Source organism: Hyposmocoma kahamanoa, unplaced genomic scaffold (genome assembly GCF_003589595.1).
Source record: "Hyposmocoma kahamanoa isolate Upper Pololo Valley unplaced genomic scaffold, ASM358959v1 79, whole genome shotgun sequence".
Lineage (NCBI taxonomy): Eukaryota > Metazoa > Arthropoda > Insecta > Lepidoptera > Cosmopterigidae > Hyposmocoma > Hyposmocoma kahamanoa.
The window spans coordinates 7,649,797-7,670,595 of NW_020653993.1; the positions used below are offsets into that span (position 1 = coordinate 7,649,797).

General features: G+C 34.3%; 1 protein-coding gene across 1 annotated transcript in view; it reads right to left on the reverse strand.

The window, feature by feature from the left end:
- The window catches only part of LOC113233537 (sex peptide receptor), a 191,183-nt gene extending 172,928 nt beyond the window's left edge, over window positions 1-18,255 (reverse strand). Inside the window, exon 1 of the mRNA XM_026468660.1 lies at window positions 18,212-18,255. The gene's annotated coding sequence lies outside the window, so the exon portion shown is untranslated. The remainder of the gene's footprint in view (window positions 1-18,211) is intronic.
- Between the last annotated feature and the right edge of the window lie 2,544 nt (window positions 18,256-20,799).

Consider the following 20,799-nt stretch of genomic DNA (forward strand, 5'->3'; position numbering starts at 1 on the left):
TTTATCGGAACGCCGTTCGCCCGAAAACATCTCCCGTTAAAATGCCACTTTGTAGTGTATTTTCGTGTTTAAAAAAATCAAATACATCTTCTCTAAAAAAGGACAACATTACCTTTCACAAGTAAGTATTTTTTTACATTGTTACTGTCAAATATTGCATTAAATTTGCTAAAAACTTACAAAAATGAATAAAATATTGTCAAACAACAATGTTGCCACGTAATCGAAATTCCCTAATTTCACCTAATGTAGTGATTTTGTAAGGTTGAATTATATATGTACATATTTTTAGTAGTTGTAAATGTTGTAATGCAAATATAATAGCATTATTTGTGGATAATGTTAATGGATACTTTACTATACCTCTTTATGTGCTCGGCATTTATTTGATCTAAAAACATCACGTTAGGAGTGATTATCATTAAATACGAAAATAGTACAAATTTTTCCCTTCAAAAAGTATTAACGTGAAATGTTTAAATTTGTTGTACAAAGTATACTTGGACTAATTGTAATACTTATATTTAACGTTTTCTTACGTTTCTTGTAGTATACACATATAGGCACATTTGTTTTAAAAAAGTTGCCACACCGCCACTAACATTGTGCTGTAGGACAGCACAAACATCGATATCGATATTTTCAATACATTTGTAGTTACGAAATAATTATTTTATAGATTTCCAAAAGACCTTTCGGTTCGCGCCGCCTGGATCCAAGCGTGTAACAATCATCCAACGTGGGTCCCTAAACGCACAAGCACAATTTGCTCTCAACATTTTGAAACATCGTGTTTTGTACTACGATCGAATAACAAAAGAAGATTGAAAAATAGATCCGTGCCAACTTTAATATTACCTGAGGTAAGTGTTGTTACTTATTGCTTAGATTGTGGTCTATGATTATATGACTGGTATAGACCAGTGATGCATCGCATTTTATTCAGCACAAGTGTGAAAATTCATCCAGTATAAACTAGTCAAGACAACACATAGACTCATTTTCGTTTACAATATTTAATTAGTTTCTTTTAATAATAAAAAAAATAAGTACGTTTTATTATGGCCAGAAATGTAGATCAGCCCTAGATTGTTTTGAGCGCTATACATATATAATTTCATATCCTTTTCTAGAAATATTGGTTTGCCCACCAATATGTTTTTGTAGTGACGTAGTGTTCACACATAACATAATGTACGTCTTTTACTGATAATTGATTTGATAAATGATATTACTGACAGATGAAAAAAGTAGTATGTACATATTGATTTATTTTTAGGTTGACTCCTGTAACGCGTCTGCCGATGAACCTGGACCATCTAATCCAAAAAGAAGAAAAGAGGATAGTTCTCAATCAATTGACAAATGCGAAACGAGCAAAGTTCACCCACATACGTCGGAAAACAGTACTCTTTCGACGTACAACCCGCAATTAGAAGAAACACCCAGGAAAAAAGTCTTAAGAAAATGTTTACAAATGAAAACTAATAAAATTAAAAGACTGCAATCGCAAAAACGGTACTTGAAAAAAAAAGTTGCTAGTCTGCAAGAAATTTTAAATAGCTTAGTTCAAAAATCTTTGATAAATAGAGAGGAACGTCTAGTATTAAACAAAATTGGCGTAGAAGAAAAAGAGCTTTTGAGCAGACAGTTGCTTAAAAGCAAAACGGGAAAAATCCCTAGAACCAAATATTCCGCTGAACTTCGATGTTTTGCTTTAACTTTACATTTTTATTCACCAAAAGCTTATAGATATGTGAGAAAGATTTTTGGGACTTGTTTGCCTGCGCCGAGAACTTTAACAAAATGGTATAGTTCCATCGATGGGCGGCCAGGGTTCACAAAGGAAGCGTTAGTTGCTCTACGATTACGAGCTGAAAGTAATCCCGACAAAAAAATATATTGTACATTAGTTATGGACGAAATGAAGATTCGTCAATTAACGGAATACGTTACAAGTACTCAAAGATATTATGGTTACGTAGACCATGGATTTGACTTCGTGCCAGATAATTCTGACGAAGCGACTGACGTTTTGGTATTTCTGTTGGTGGGAATTAACACTACTTGGAAATTACCCATTGGATACTTCTTAGTAAAAGGCGTAACAGCTCAACAAAAAGTGCGACTTGTGACTCAGGCTTTCCATTTAATTCATGAAACTGGCGTAGAAGTCAAAGCATTGACATGTGATGGTACAAAAGCGAACATTGCCATGGCTGAAGAATTAGGCTGCTGCTTAGACGTAAACAATTTACAAACTGCTATTTTAGACCCCAAAACAGGACAGCAATGCTTTTTCTTTTTAGATCCCTGTCACATGCTTAAACTAATACGAAATGCATTTGAGCATTGTCAGTTTTTCGTCCACCCTGTATCTGGAGCAATAATTCAGTGGTCATATATTCAAACACTGCATGAGTTACAGGAAGAGGAACTGTTTTATATGGCTAATAAATTAAAAGCAAATCACGTCTTCTTCAAGACTAAAATAATGAACGTTCGCCTTGCAGCTCAGCTTTTTAGCACTAGCGTAGCTGACGCATTAATATTTTGTAACAAAGTGATGAGATTACCTGAATTTCAAAACGTCGGCCCGACAGCAGAATTTTTGAAATTAATCAATGACATATTCGACATTCTTGATTCCAAAACTTGGAGCAATGGATACAAGCAAGCCCTGAATTTAAAAAATTATGAGAATGCATTTGTGAGATTAAATGACGCAAAAGCGGTGCTTTTGAATTTAGAAACCGACGTGACAAATCGCCAAAATGTGACTAAACGCGTCAATCTTTTAAAATCACCACGTTATACAGGATTTCTTGGATTTCTTGTGTGTATTGAAAGTGCAAAACGCCTATTTGAAAATTTAATTTTGGGTTCAAACGCACAATTAACATATTTACCGTTACACAAAACCAGCCAGGACCACATTGAAATATTTTTTTCAATAGTCAGAAGCCACGGTGGTTATTCAGACAATCCATCTGCTCGTCAATTTGAAGCCATATATAAAAAACTATTAGTACACACAGAATTAAACCGAAATGAACGGGGCACAAACTGTATTCCATTAGAAAAAATCTTAATACTTAACTGTACATCAGCAATTGAAAAAATTAACAGTACTTCCCGCCACAAAGAGACTGAAACTTCATGTATGACCAATTCTGCTGAAGAAAGTGAAATGATTTCCGACATAGAGACACAAATATACTTGTCTCCTTTTGGAGAAAAGGTTGTGGAATATATAGCGGGCTACGTTGTATTTTCAATTATTAAAAAGATTAAGTGTACTACATGCATGAAAGGCTTATGTGGTCAGCCTGATGAACAAAGTTTAATTTACCAAAAAAGCAGAGGTGGCCTAATGTACGCCTCAAAAGAGGTTATTGAATTATGTCGCCTTTGTGAAGTAGAGATCCGGAAACACTTAACAGTTGATAAAAAAGTTAAGCGCACTTGTTCGACTCAATGGGTCACCAATAAAGTATTAAAACTATTTATTGGCAGGCAATTGTTTCCAAACATCCAAAATCACTATTTTGATAATTATTGCATTGTTCACAATATAGAACTTGCAAAATTAGTAACAGAAAAGTATACTAACATTAGAATAACTTATTTATCCAAGAAAATTAATCCTAAGAATTGTATCAGGCATATATATTCAAAATTAATACATTTTAAAAACCAATAGAACTATTAATGTCCTGCTCACGACTTTTGTATCTATTTGTATTTGTTATTTTTACAACATGAACATTACTTGAATAGATTTTTTTTATGAGCGTACGTAATTGTTCAGAGGATTTACACTCATACACCCAGCTTTATCAATAACAAAATAAATTGGTTTTCTTTTTCCATTGTGTTTTACTTCTTACCTACATTACGGAATATTCATTCTGTACAACAAAATCATAATCATCTATATTTTAGCAATGAAAATGATGCGCAATTTTCTAAAAAGGTTCATACAATTATGCCTCTCTATTATGCAACTATGCCTCGGCAATGCAAAAGACGCACCATTTTTAAAGGAAATTAATATATGTAGGTTGAGCGACAGATTTCAAACGTCAATTACATAAGATCGTTGTGTCTAATAATGTTATAGTAATACACAAAATACTTCTGTAGATAATTTATCAAAACAAAGGTATGCAGTCACTACATCACTAACCCACTACTACAATATTCGAAATCGTGAATAACATTGCTCCGTGCAAACTCTAACACCGCATATATTTGACAACTTAAACCGCAATGGTTTATTCACATTGACTATAAAACGAAGAAGCTGATTCTTATAGCGAATTGTATTTTAATAAAAGCAGCATTTGTGCTTTTAATAAAGTTACCGGTGAAATGCAATTTCCTTATTGGTATAATTACAGTTTGAGGACGTGTTTCTGCAATTAGATATGCTACAAACCACCATTTTTACATATTCTTTCACTTCCGTAGGTTTGAGCAATACTGAATGATAGTTCGCGCATTGCTGTTGTGTATGGCATCAGTGCGGCGACATTGTCACCATATCTATGTGACTTCTATTGCCTATTTATTTAGATTTCTGTGGGATACATGCTAGTAATGTGTGACGCATCTTATTATTACTATAGAATCCCATCTAAAATTTCTTTGCTTTTTAATTTATTAAGCAAGAATTAATATAAAATTTGTCAGCTAACGAAATATTATCGATAGTTAAATATCGATACTTTCAAGCACAAGCTCGTGTACAGAACGAATGACGTTTGGACCGTATTCAGACAAGACGTTCCTGTGTGCGAGAAAGACTGTGTGCGTAAAGTCTACGCTGGTATTGTCTAACTATATTAGTGTGTATGTATAGCGACGTGATCGAGAAACGCATTAGTATTAGCAATTTATTTGTGTGCGTTGCGGGGGGACGCGTAAATATGACAGACTTTTTTCTATAGAAATTTGGCCACGTGTCGTCTCCATTTGGTTATATGCTCTAAGGTTAAAACTATGATGTTTTATTGGCAACTTTGTGATTAGTCATTCACTCAGTTCGTACTATGACGCGACTTTAACATTAAAGTAATATTGCTCTTATGTCAAATTTAGCAATCTTAAAATAGTTGCACGGATGCAACGGAAACAATATTATTTTCAGTTTTATTGTCTTAATATTGATTTGTAATGATTAAAAGTTAAGTTGCACATATTTATTTACATATATCTCTTCAATATTTTGTTTACTTTTTATATAATAGCACATAGTAAATATTTTTTCGTTAAATAAAAACACGCGATGTTTATTTCGACAATTATAACAGCGCCTATGCTCCTTGGCAAAACTAACAGTTGACACTAGACTATAGTTCCGAACTCACAACGTGACTATCAAGACTCAGCTTGTTTTATTTATTTTTCTTCATGATAATGCAAAATAATTATTGAAAACAACGTAATTTTAATAGATTTTATTATTACATACTTTTCTTTTCTTAGCAGTCAAAATTCTCTGAATGTAAATAACATTAAGTACTTAAACATTATACTACGATAAGACGATTCGGAACATCAAAAAAGAAAGAGAAGGCATTATATAGTTCACGTAGCGTTATCTCTTTCCTGTTTGTAGTAAGGAATAGACAATATTCGGAAATCATTCGTTCTTTCAATGACTTTTGCAGTAATACATTACTTGGTTGACAGGTTCATCATGGTACGAATATGAGTAGTATTACAATAAGCTTACTTTAAGCTTACATTGAAATAAGATTGTTTTTGGAAAGGTTATGGTAGGCCTCCTGTGTGTACGTCTCCGCATATTCCAATAATATTCTGTATTTATTGTAATAAAGATAATATTTCTAACAATGGCGTGCTGTTCCATTCGGTGGTGTGGGGAAAAAACAGCAAAACATCTAGTAAAAAACCAACGGAATCAAATTTCATCGGAAATTATATATTAAATGTGTAATTTTGCAATTTTCGTCGATTTGAAGTGAAACAATTCACGACACCCGTCAATTGTTTCGGATTCGGGCTGGCCAATCGGAGCGCAGTTGTCACAATAATGACATGGCAGAATAGTTTTCACACAAATTAAATGACATTTCCTTTCTATTTCTGGTTATATATCCGATGGTACGTATATAATTTATATAAAAACCCTGTGACTTTTAATAAATAATTCATATCACTTTAAGAAATTGCGTTAGTGTAACATTACGACAGTAGCTAGAAGAAACGTTATAAGGAATTGAGAGCATATAAAAGTAATATCTCCACACTCATACAGACCACGCCTCGTCGCTGCAATAAAATTGTCTAGACACTCTTACTAATGCTACAAATCGATTGTTCGAGAGACAATGTTTTTATGAACTATTTTTAAAGCTTTCACATTTGTAAAATAAAGTTTGTTATTTTGCAGAAACCACACATACACACACATACATACACAGGCATACATGCAAACTTACATATCGTCGGGGATAGTGAAAATCCGCGTATAATATATATAGTGGTAAGAAGCGCGTATCTGCACCAAACCAAATTTGACAGGAGAGGGATTTAATAATATTACTTTGTTATTTCAATGGCTACGACTTTCGTTTTTGGACAGTGAGCATTAATATCTGTTGTCTATGAACTGATAACAATAGATTCTCGTAAATCATGCCATTTCGTTGCCACGACATTTACGCGGATTTAATTTGGTGACTAAATTACCGATATGGAGACTTATGAGTCTCCATGCTAGTTACGCGTAACTGCACTATCTCAGTTACGCGTAACTGCATTATCTCAGACGATATGTTTGTTGTTCTTAAGGTATTTCAATGCAAGCCTACGTTATAGGAGGTGAGGTGTGGGGGATCGCACCTCGCGTCCCGCAACCCGGGCTCTGAAAATTTATATGAATAAATTAAGAACAGACGGAGAAAATCTGATACAGATCCGACGTGAACAAGCGCCCGATGGCGACTGGACAATTTTCAAATTTGGGATAAATGTTAATTTAATAACTATAGGACTTCAGTTGAAAACCAAAATTTAGCAGTTCCTCTGTAATTCTTAGAAAGAAATAGAGATATTTTATTTTTAAATAATTCGTCTTGTACTTTTTGTATTTTAGCCTGTTTTCAGGATTTTATATTTTTACCGTGTGAAGTAAGTCCTATCGCGTAACTAATTAACACATTCTTTAGACAATATCCTTAGGTGTATGGTATATTTTTTGTGACACCATTATTTAATAGTAAATACCTACTAAACCTTTTCACCTAGCAAAATAGTTTTTCCAGCTGGTCCTCCGGTGACCCACCTTAATTTGTTTATTTATATATGATCACGGAGTACGTTTGTTAACGGCTGATGTGGCTTGCCTCACGACATCTCGTCGTCTCTCTCTGTTAGTGGACTCCCTCGTACACTCATCTAAAGGACTGCTCACTGCAGATTTTGTTTCATCGTACCATCGAATGGGCGACGTTCCGCGCAGTCTAGTGCTCTCCACTCTGCTTTGCACAACAAGATGCTCTATGGAGTCAAAATTCCATTTTGAGACGTGACCAAAGAATTTCAGGATGCGAGTTTGTACCACAATAGACAGACGCTGCTTCATGCCGAGTTTTTGGAGTAAGGAGGCGTTTGAACAAAAGTCTGTCCACGACACAACAAGCATTCTTCTCCAGCACCACATTTCCAGAGCGTCCATCTTCTTCTCGATTTTACGGAGCGCCCATGTCTCTGCAGCGTACAGAAATATGGGGAAACTAGTGTTAGGACCAGCCGAATTTTAGTGGCCTTGGTAATGTTTCTATTCCTCCATATTTTCTTTAGTTTATCCATTGCTGTCTAGTAATTTGTTTATTTACTGATATATAAATCTGTACGATGGAAGAATGGAGCTACTAACACAAGAAACTTACAAACAATACCAACACCGGATACTGTAAACATTTTGTCCAGTAAAACAATTCTTATTATCGTATTGATGGTAGATTCGTCGAATCCGGCTTTTGTAACTTCGTGTAAACATATGGAATTGTATCAATAAAATATGTAAATGACTACATAATTATTAATAATATATTTAGACTTGTCAACTTATATCTCAGGGTGATGGGTGCCGTGAAAGTGCACCTCAGATCTGTGTAATTTATGGCACTGACTGATACTGCAACTGTTATAGACAGGCACGTCGCTTACCATTAGGCGCACTTGTTCGTACCGTCACTTAGTATCATAAAAAAGATAACTATGGAATAACTGATTATTTTTAACGACTTAGAAGGAATCCACAAAGTCGAATTTGTTCATATTAAAGGAGTCAATACCACGAGAGACATTGTGTCAGTCGACAACAACAAAAAAGATCCACTGATTTTGCTGCAAAATATACTCACAAATAAATACACTGTAATAAAAAATGAGCCCTATCATAAAGCACTATAAAGAATTGTGTTCAGAAACAATTACAAGCCAGTAATTTCCTTTGGGATCTTAAAAAACGAGGCCGCTCCAATAGTTATCAAGAATTCTAACCAACATTCGAAGGCTATTCACACTATACGATAGGATTACGATCATTTATTAGAAAGAATTTATTAATTTCTACGAAATGAAACTATTTTTAAACGACTTGAAAAAAAGGAGGTGCTCAATTTGACTGTATTTTTTTGTGTATGTTACGCGATTCTACCGTCGTGAGAATTGTGAAAATCGATTTTGATGATTCTTTCTTGTCGGAAAGAGGGTACTTCGGTATTGGTTCCATTTAAATTTGAATAAAATATTCCGCCTCTAAGGGTGACAAACTAGGGGATGAATCCGGTTTCGCGCACTTTTCGGTAACCGATTTCAATAAAACTGGCAAATAGATCCAATACCATGAACTTTTGAGGTCGTTTTTTTTATTAAAAAACTTATTTCGGATCTATTCATAGTATAGACGGTAACAAACATTTTATGGAATCTTTGCAATAAACCAAAACGACATACGAATTCAATTAAATAAAAAAAGCAATGTCAAACTAAAAGAAAGATAATAATAATGGTACAACGTAAAAAAAAATATTAATTTTAATAACTAACTAGTACCTACACACCTTCAGCATTTACCTAGCTTAAGGAACGGTCACTCAAATGTTCTTCTATGCTGTAGTGACACTTGTCAATTAACAGTTGTGTTAATACAATGTTTTAAGCAGCAGTAGAGGTCCTTGTGTAAGAGTTCGTCCAGGGAAGTACTGTCACATTACCTATTTCTGTCGCCAAGCAGTAACGTGATCATTACTGCGTTCCGGTTTGGAAGGGTAAGGGTATTGGTGAAATTACGGGCACATGGGAGTTGTCAACTTATATCTCATGGTGACAGGCGTCTCACTCGAAAACATTACTTACATCATAAACTACAACAACCGTGTATAGAAAGTATTGGGTAGTATAAAATTGTCGTAAGGGCATTGCTCTTTAAATATAGACGGCGGTTTTAGAGTTAAGGTCGTAGAGCGGAACTTTACAACCTTCATAAATTATTAAATAAAAGTATACTGTAGTTCAGGACTGACAAAAATAATTTATGTCTTTATGCTTAGATGAAATAAAGTGGAATCACGCATTTGTCGCTTTTACTTTATTCAAGAACTTTTAAAATATTCATAATTGGAGGCGGATCTGTGAGAAAATTATAACAACAGGCTGTATCGACTATAATTAAAAGTTCATGGAATTTTTTCTTCATCTGCTATTTATTTCGATATTATTTGTAAATCTCAACAACGTTATCATCGTCATCGTCATTATATTTAAAAGCCAGGCCAAAATCATTTTATTGGACAATAAGTAAAAATACTTTGGTACAATAAAAGCTTAAAAACTAGAAACTAAAACTAGATTGGAATTTTGTGAATAAAATTGGGACCCGCGGCAAGGTGCCCAAGATGCTAGCAGTGTTTTTTGTATTGCTATGCTAATACGTTGGGTGAGGTAGCCGGCCATTGGGCTTACAAGATAGTGTATTAATTTTTTGGATAAAATTTTGTACAGATGAATGGTATGACGTCATAATATTTTTTCAAGTAGTCATGAGAAGTGTCGTCATCAGAATTGTGTTCACTGTTAACAAGGTCAATGTTTGATAACGTCGGGGATAGTGCAATTACGCGTAACTAGCATTTGATTATGAGTCTCCATTTAGGTAATTTAGTCGCCAATTCAAATCCGCGTAAAAGTCGTGGCAACTTAGCAATTAGCGTGATCTACGGAAATCTATTGTTATCAGTCCGTAAACAGTATAAATGAATGCTTGCTGTACGAAAATGGAAGTCCTGACCATTGAAATAAGGCAGTAATAACGTTAAATCCCTCTCCTGTGAAATTTTTTTTGGTGCAGATACGCGGTTTTTACCGATACTACTTACGCGGATTTGCACTATCCCCGACGTTATACACAGACAATTTGCTGTATTAAACAGTAGGTGTATAACATATTATATTCCAGTCCGTATTGCATGCGCCCGACTCCATATGGACTCATTTTGTATGCCCTCGTTCCCATATGCACCCATTTCGTTTGCCCTTGTTGCTATATGTACCAGCTGCGTTCTTTCATTCTTATATGCACCAGTCACGTTTGCCCTCGTTCCCGTACGCGATTCGTATGTACCACAAGCACTGGCGGCAAACAAAACAAGTTAATTAAAATACTTTTCGGGTATAATTATTACACACCTACGGATAAAATATATAAAGAAACAAGATTAATGGATATAAGACAATCTTATGTGTACTCGACGTGTATGCTAATAAGGAAAATCCTAAACAATAATATAAATACTGTCATTAGTTTTAAACAGAAATCTCAACTACAGAGTGTCTAACTACGTAGTAAGAACAACCTGGTTCTCAGACCACCTAAAACAAATTACGGTAAACATAATATAGAATATGAAAGTGCTAAACTGTACAATAAACTGCCAAATTACATTAAGAATGCAAAAACGATAGCTGGATTTAAAAAAATGCTCAAGTCATTCATTCTTTCATAACCATCAATACGTCAAACTAAAAAAAAAAAAATTAAAAAATTTACTATTTATAATTGAAATTATTAATGTTAAATTTACAGTTTTACATTTTATAAATACCTAAATATAACCAACGGTAAACATCAGTTTTAACAAATAGTAACAAAAAAGAATAATAATAAATATAAATAAGTAAAAAATAAATAAATTAAAAAAACTAATTGAAGTAATACATTAAAAAAGAAATAATAATAATAAATACACAGTAAATGCGAGTGTTAAGTTAAATAAATAAATAAAAACAAAAAAATCATGTGACCAAATAATTGTCCTAAAAGTGAATAAAAACTAAAAAGTGAATTCTGTCTATGCCATATCTAGATGCGGGATGGATAAGTCATAATTCTTACATCCATGTTTTTGTTTGTTGCGTGTGAATGCCTTCATCGGAACTAATTGCAGATAAATTCAACTCAAAACGTATGATTTTAATTTTTGTCTACGTACATTATTTTTCCTAATATGCAGTGAATGGTGATGGTTGTATAGATTTTAGTGCGCTTTACTATTAAGTTTTGAAGTAAGATTTTAAATTTTCTCTTTAAGTGAATTTATATTCTTAAGAGAAATAAATATTCTTTAACCACAATTATTAAAGCGTAGTTTTGGGGTATTTGGCACGTGTCCATACGTTTCTTTCTATGCTTTTCCTTTACATTTGCTATATCAAATAGCTGTCAGGAAAACTATTTCAATCTATAGTGAGACGTTGCGTCAATACATTTCTAGACTACATTGTTCTAATACTCCAATGGCATCTCGAGTATGTCCGCTAGTCAATTTGGGGTCAAATCTCAGATACTTAAAGATATAGAGAGAAATGGAAGAGGTGAGAAAGTTTTAATTTAATTTTTAACCGACTTCAAAAAAGGAGGAGATTCTCAACTCGACTGTATGTTCTTTTTTTTTGTATGTATGTTACGCGATAACTCCGGTATTTGTGAATCGATTTTCATGATTCTTTTTTGTTGGAAAGGGGGTACTTCCAAGTGGTCCCATTTCATTTTGAAGAAAATCATCCACCTCGAAGGGTGGCTGTTCACGCATGAAGATTCATTTTTATAAATAGCGCCTCATGTAATTTAGGAGCAATTACTTTAATGGTTGATTTTGCTATTTCTCCAATTCAAGGCGTTATTCTCTCGATTTACTTTGAGTAGTGTCGTAGTGAGAACCTATTTCTATTATCTCCAGTGTTGACACTGGAGATAATCGAAAGAGTCCTGTATAGTGGCGAACTAGGGGATATTTCAATAAAACTTAGCAAATAAATGTAGCTTCACGTACTTTTGAGGTCGGTTTTTTTAGTACCTTGCACTGAGATTATATTATAATTATAATTACTTTGTTTTATTTATTTTATTATTACTTTATTTTTAAAAATGACGAATAAGGTTATTTACTTGCATAGTTCTAAGGTCCAACGGAACGAGGTCGATGAGAATTTCCTTTTACGATACCAAGTGACGGGATGAACACGAAGTCGTGCGTCTGGTGGTTGGCTTACGGATTTGACGAGTAAGGTACATGGGACTTGTCAACTTATGTCTCAGGGTGACGGGCGCACTGGCAGTGCCCTTCAGAACTTTGTGATTTGAAGCTCTGAGCCACCAGGCGCACGACTTGTTCATCCCATCAGTTGGTATTATATTAAAAAAAAAGTCAGACCATATTTACATTCACACAATATGTCATTAAGTCGTGCTGTACTAATTTAAGTCATAAAATAATTATGCTAGACAAAAATAAATCATTGAATACTTCCAGTGTTTAAGTATCTTTGTAATTTAGCCAATGTGATACAAGAATTGTCTCTAAGGGTGAACCGGTGTAACCGCAGCCGGTAATCAAGTGTCGCCTGTACATTTTCTGTTACGCGCGATCAATTTGACACCTCCGAGAAAGAAAGTGCCATGAATGTGTGTTGTTAGAACTTTATTTAATTACAACTTTGAAGCGGAAACTTTGGAATATGATGTCTATCATTAAAGTTTCGATAACTTTTGAATGAGGTAGTATTGTGTACGGCGTTAATGTTAGAGCTGCTCGTTAATAATTTATATGGGTATGAAATAATATTACGTTTCAACTTCCAAAGCTCGAGCTCCTCGTGGATTATTATTGTTATTATTTTCATAATATCAAGTGATGGGACGAATAAGTCGTGTGCATGATGATAAGCTACACACCTGTTCATAACAGTTGCAGCCCCACTCAGAGCTTTAAATAAGCAAAGATCTGAGGAGTTCTGACAATGCGCCAGCCTGAAAAATAAATTGACAAGTCTCATGTGCCTGTAATTTCACCAGTACCCTTCCCCTTCAAAACCGGAACACAGTAAGGTTGACATTACTGCTTGGCCGTAGAAATAAGTAGGTAAGGTGGCAGTACTAAGAAACGAACATCTTAGTGATGCAAGGACGTCTTGAGCAGATGTGAAGGGATAACAGCTGGAACCGGGAATAAAGGTAGCAGTGGGAGTTACGGTCATGAAGTATATTAATAAAAACAAATGTACCTATTCCGGTAGTCAACCTCAGGTTTAAAGAGCAATTGTTCTTCTGCTGGTATACCATCATAAAATAGTGGAGACTTCATAGCAAGAAAGACGTTGCCACAATACAACACCCATTTTGATAATAACTATTTTATCATTTGCACGTGTTGCTTGACGCTGTAACTTGCCATGATGATTTGTCTTTAGTGACTGTAATATAAACAACACATTTGACAAATGTAGCCTCAACAACGTGGCCGCTATGAATTGTCAAAATCTACCCGCTCTTAATACAAAATCCTTTATAAAATTATACTATTTTGTTCTTCTTGTTTTAAGTGTAGCACCAACCTGTTGTTTTTTTTCTGTTTGGTCCAATGGTTGAATGGTACAGAAACCCTTATAGCATTAAGTCCGCCATTAGTACTTCGGCGTATTGTACATACATAAGCTCACGACCTTGGCCAAAGGAGGGGTAAGCAAACACAATTCTCGAGGCTCACACACACATCTACTACCCTTTTCATATAATTCCTTTCATTCTTGTCACTTCGGATCCCAGCCGTTTTTGATGACATCACTGATCTTGTCAATGTAAGTACTTCTGAGTCGTCCTTTTAAAATCCTTCCATCGACATTCCTATTATAAATCTGTTTGATAATCATCAATTCTATATGTCCAAACCACCTCAACGTTCTTTTCTCTATTCTAGTCACCACATCCTCTTTCAAACCACATCTTTCACGTATTCTTCACTCTATCACTAAATTTATTCCATAAATTTTCCTCAGTGGAAAGTGTGTTGTACAATAAAGGTAAAATAAATAAATAAAATAAATAAATAGAGAATCAACACGGCATCAGAATGTAAGGTATTCGGTTTATGAAATTCAGTTTCAGAAAATTGAAATTATTAAATATTTAGCAAAAACAATGGTCCACGTTGGCAAATAGGGAGAATATTATAAAAAAATTCAACAACCGTTCATGTAGATTACTTCATAGCAAGCGGCTGGATATTAAATTCGTACACTCATATCAGCGTACCTGGTCATGGTCAACCGTGACCATGGGGCCTGTAAAGGGCACGAAATGTCGGTTTGTTTGAAAAAGCAAATATACTAGATTTAAATGCGGAAAAATAGTTTCATTTCCTATGTGTAACAATCGCGAAAACCAAAGAACTCGAAATATTTTTAAAGTAATTTTAAAACTTAGGAAATGATAATCTTAATATATGCTCCGGAATCTTATTGTAAAAACGTATACGGTTCCCCATAAAAGAATCGTTTACCTTGGTTAAACGAAATCGTGGTACCATGAGTTTGGACTTAGCTCTAAGGTTAATATTATGGATATCTTCTTTTTTCTTTTTTTTATTGAAATTATTTACATTTTGTGGTAAGCGACACGCTTGTCCACAGCAGTTTCAGTGCCACTTAGAGACATAAGTTGAACGCAGAATTCAGTAATGTTCACATTAGTGCTTGGCGGCGAAATAGGTAAGGTCACTTCCCTGGACGAAGGCTTTCACAAGAAGCTCTACTGCTACTAAACGTTTGTTTTTTTAATAAAATATATAAGTGCGCATTTGACCTCTATCTCACTTGGTGGAAAGTGTCGATAAGGTCGACGATGAAGCATGTACGTACACCTAAATAATGCTTATTCATTCTCGCCTTGAAAAGGCCCAACTTATAGCATTCAGAGAATAAGTCTGCAGGCATGAAGTTCCACTCCATAGCCGTTCACCACATAAACGTGGAAGCGTAACGTTTGATGCAAAAGGGAAAAGCGGAATTAAATCGTGCAATTCCATCGCACACTCTCCGTGATATGTCCTGTAGAATACCGATAACCAGGCAACTTTCCGGTGGTGTTCAAGGCTCGGCAGCTTCGTGTCTGAGTCTTGAAAAAAGAAACTGTATTTTGGAATATAAACTTAATAATTATGAATAATATATTAACTTTACATTATTTAAAATTTCAATAATTTAACTTCAAATATAATGAATGTAAAATAATTAGTAATGTATTGTAATTCTATGTATTAGTATAATTATGGACTATGTTGTCTGATATTGAATAAATGAATTTGTGAAAATCTTAAAACTTTATTTAAAGCATTGACAGATTCTTCTACCATTTCGTTTTTATGTACTCTGCTGAATTAGTTCAAAATTCAGTAACAGATACACGGGCTAAGTAGGACTCCCAAAGTTATGAAAGCACATTGGGTAAACTAATTACTAGGCATTGGGTCTCATTGTCGGTTCATTAATAAATAAATAAGAAATAAATTAACTTTTCACTTCAAAAGAAAACATCGCAAATTCCAAATTCTATTTTCGTTGTATATCGACGCGATGATTCTATATAGATAAGACCGTCTAAGCTGAATATTGCTTTAACGCAGTAAGATAAGCATAAATGATGGAAATTTCGCTTAAATCTTACAATATAGCACCGATGAGTATAATACCCATAAAAAAGACATATCGTACCAAACATTTTTATCATAAGTATACATACTCTGGAAAAAACATGGGTGACAAAGTTTGGAATTTATTATTAACTATCGAGTTCTATTACACATTACAAATTAAATTACTTTTTGAAACAAAATCTGATTATTATCAGTTGGACTTAAGCCTCCGCCGTTTACTTGAACATTTTGTATGGTCGGAAAAATATACATAATATTTCATTATGAAAGAAGATAACATAATATCAACCTCAGAAATAAGTCCAATCTCATGGTACCACGATTTCGTATAACTAAAGTAAACGCGATTCTTTTATAGGGAAATGTGTATTACATTTTTATAATAAGGTCCCGGAGCAGATATATTAAGATTATCTACATACATATCATAAGTAATAACGCATAATAACGCACACACTCAACATAGCCCCGCACTAGGGAAACCCTGTGTCGCGGGTGCCATGGACACACACATAGACAACCACAAATTACACCCAAACTCACGAGAGAAATAAATGTAGGCCATACACATATTTCTCCCGGCCTGGGAATCGAACCCAGGACTTCTGCATGGCAGTCCGGCATGGTAACCGTTCGGCCACGGAGGCAGTTAAAATAACGTTTAAGTACAAGTTTAACGTATAAGTTTAACTAAAGTTTTGAAAAGTTGTATTACTTAATAAAACTTTTTTCTAAAAAAACGCCCTCAATAATTCGTGGAATTACATCTATTTGCCAAGTTTTATTGAAATCGGTGGTTACCTATCAGAAGATCGCAATGACATTTTCCAGAAAAAACGTTTGCTCGTATTTTCATAACCTCGAACGTAATTTTGAGATGTAAATGTTTTTTCTTTTAAACCTAACTTAACCGAACCTAATCGTGTCTTTGCTATAAACATCCAATATATCCTGAAAGAACAACGGTTTCGTTATAATTCGGTTTTCGGGGTTATGAAAATTTGAACAAACGATATTTCGGAAAAAAGAAATTCGAATTTGTGATAGTTTACCATACAATAAGATCCGGAGCATATATTAAGATTACCATTTTCTAAGGTTGACAAGTCATATTACAAAATTGTAGACTACGTGTTAGGTTAGGATAGTTAGTAGATACAGATGTATGGAAAGACAACATGAGTCTAGTTTCCACACAAACATGATTCAAAGTGTATTTTTTATAGCATTTAAGTTTATTATAAAAGAGCAATCCCTGCAGTTTCTTGCTCGTTCTTCTAAGGGAGGTCACTTATGGTCATGGAATAAATGATTATTCGACTTTGACTTTGACTCCCCTTGAGCACGCCAACTCTCCTGGTCTTGTGCCACCCGCATCCGACATCTTGCCGCAGGGCGTTCTACACTACGTTTTCCTTGACGTGGTCGCTATTCTAGAACAAGTCTGCTCCATATCTTCTATCTATAAGTCTTGGGTATATTAAAGGCTCCAAAACGTTGGTTTGTTTGAAAAACAATGTGCAATTTAGAGCCGAAAATCAATTTTATTTCAAGTTATTGTTACTGCACCAAAATACCATTGATACATACATACTCAGTAAGCATTTCGTGCTTGCAACATTCGCTGCTACTGCGCCCGCCACTTTGAGATATAAGTTAGCAAGTCTCATGTGCCTGTAATATCTCCAGCAACCTTCTTACCCTTAAAAACCGGAACACATTAATCCTGACACTACCATTTGGCGACAGAACTAGGTCAGGTGGCAGTACTTCCCTGGACGAACTCTTTCACAAGGAGCTCTACTGCTACTAGACTGTATAAAAGAAAGATCTTGAGTGCGGAAGACTTTGTTAAGTCATCACTCAGTCTACTGTGCTGAGAATATGGTATATTTTCTAGTGGATAAGTGGATAGTTTATCCCTTGTTTGCACTATTGGCAGTATTAAATTACGCATTTATGTTATAATTAAAAACATATTTGTTAATAGCAATTTTATTGAAAACTTTGTACACAATGCACTTTGTTGTTTATTTGTGATGTTTCTACGTGTATATCACTGTTATTTACTTATTTATTGTATTCTTTATTTTTACTTAAAATACGTCAATGACTAATTCAGAAGTAAAGAGATAATTAAGTAAATCAAACTGTAATACGTCGTGAGGTGTAAAAATTTTACTTACCAGAATAGCTGTGACTTGGTTTTGTCTTTAAATCATAACATCTGAAACAAAAAAGTAATTATTACGTAACATAGTAAATCTCTTAAATTGTGTTACACACACAATTTATACACACAATTGGCGTAAAGATCAAAATGTCGACAATGTATTATAAATACAGTTTTATTCAGTTTACTGAGCTCTATCGAACAGTATATTTAAAATTCTGTTATCCATAATATATTGCATTTCACACTCCAATATTTTTTATTTTCTATTTCTAAAATACCAAATTCTAAGGCTTAAGGCTTAAATATCAAAACTGAAATTAACTAGGAAAGGTAGATGGGTCAAATGGGTCAGGAACACACAAAAATATGTCTAATAAATCTTATAGCACACACATATGCATAAGAATACTAATAATCAAAATGCAAAATAATATTATAATTCGAAATTATTATAAAAAACCTACCTCAAAAGTACGTGGAATTACATCTATTTGCCAAGTTTTATTGAAATCGGTTACCGGAGAGTGCGCAAACCCGGATTCATCCCCAAGTTCGCCACTACACGGGACTTGACACAGAAGATAATAAAAATCGGTTCTCACTACTCAAAGTATATTGAGAGAGAAAAACGCCTTCAATTAGAGAATAGCACAATCAACAATTAAAATAATTGCTCCTTATAATAAAATTTAGGCGCTATTTATAAAAATGAATCTTCATGCGTGAACAGCTACTCTAAGAGGTGGATGATTTTCTTGAAAATTAAATGGGACCACTATGGAGGTACCCTCTTTCCAACAAAAAAAGAATCATGAAAATCAGTGCACAAATACCGGAGTTATCGCGTAACATACATAGAAAAAAAAACATACAGCCGAATTGAGAACCTCCTCCTTTTTTGAAGTCGGTGAAAAATATTAGTTCAACAACACACTAGGCATTAATTACCAGAAACCTGCATCCTGTGATTGCTCGTCAAACAGCCATTGTGAGCATTTCCGTTTGAATTACTTATAGTCATAGGCGTAAAAATAATAATATTTTTGTGTGTTCTTTACAGTCCACCTCAAATGTATTTTGAAATAATTTTTTGTAGGAAGTTTTTAATAATTATCACTTTCTTATTATTTTTCTTATTTATTGGTCGTTATTAGCACTTTGTGTGCTAATAATGACACATTTTGTGTGTTAAGTAATTTGTTTGTGTGTAAGCACATAAAAAGTTACTTAAAAGCTTTAGTTTTATAAAAGTAATGTTGTTTCTGCTAATAGTATTGGGTGGCCGCAGTGGAGGTGAAGTAAAAACGAGAAAATATAAAAATAATAATAACGCGCACAGACTCATAGCCCCGATCTAGGGAAACCCTGTACTGCGGGTGCCATGAACACACACATAGACAACCACAAATTACACAAAAAATCACGAGATAAATAAAATGTAGGCCATACAAATATTTTAAGAATTTAGACGTATTCTTTGACAAACAGTATGTTATCCGGCGCGGGGAACTTCTGTTCGTGAACTACCTTTCGAGCATTGGTGTCCTGTAGAGTGCGTAGCATACTATGCGCAGTGTTTTCCAATTTAATTGTGTAATATCATTTTTCTTCATTTAATTTTTGTATTTTTTTTTATTTAATCAGTTTGACTTGTAAGCGTTTTGGTATTGTAAATACTGTAAACTTTCAAGTGTTTTTAAATGAATGACTAAATAAATTGAATAAATAAATTTCTCCCGGTACGGGAATCGAACTTGGGACCTCTTGCGTGGCATTTCAGCATGGTAACCGTTCGGTCACGGACGCAGTTTCTCTCTTTCAATTAGAATATATCAAATTTTTTAGAATAGTTTTTTTAAGTAAAAGAATTTAAAGTAAATCCGAAGTGAGAGGCGTTGGGCCGGAAAGTGCCTTATAATTAATACAAGTCACGTTCCACGGGGCGCGTGTTTCCGCTGCGAATGCCAGTACGTTGACTTGATATTACAAGTGTTCGAAGCATGCTTACTAGTTGTTTTTATATTCATACAACATTGCCATTTTTGTTTATAAACGTACAAAATAATATTAATAATACTCACACACTCCTATGAGTGGGCGTATTCCCCGCATTAGGGAAACCCTGAGTCGCGGGTGCCTTGGACACGCGCATAGACAACCACAAATTACACCCAAACTCACGAGAGAAATAAATGCAACTCATACAAGTACTTCTTCTTTCTCCCGGCACGGGAATCGAACCCGGGATCTCTGCGTGACAGTCCGGTCATGGTAACCGTACCGCCACAAAGGCAGTTGTCTGTAATAAATGGTAAAATGATATAGAAATAATCTGTTACTCAACTACTATTACTTAACTCAAAAATAAGTAACTTAAAACTTAAAGCCAGAATTAAAGTTAAATTAAAAGTAAATACTTTAAAATAATCGTGAAAACCTAAAACACCTGAAATTAATTTACTGAATTTCTTTTTCAAAATGGCGCTTACGTCCTTTCTACTAAACACTGACGATATACGACTTTTACAGCAAAAAAAACCAATTAAAAAAAAATTTGTTCTGAATAAAGGATAACACAAATTTATGTCCTTCTACAAA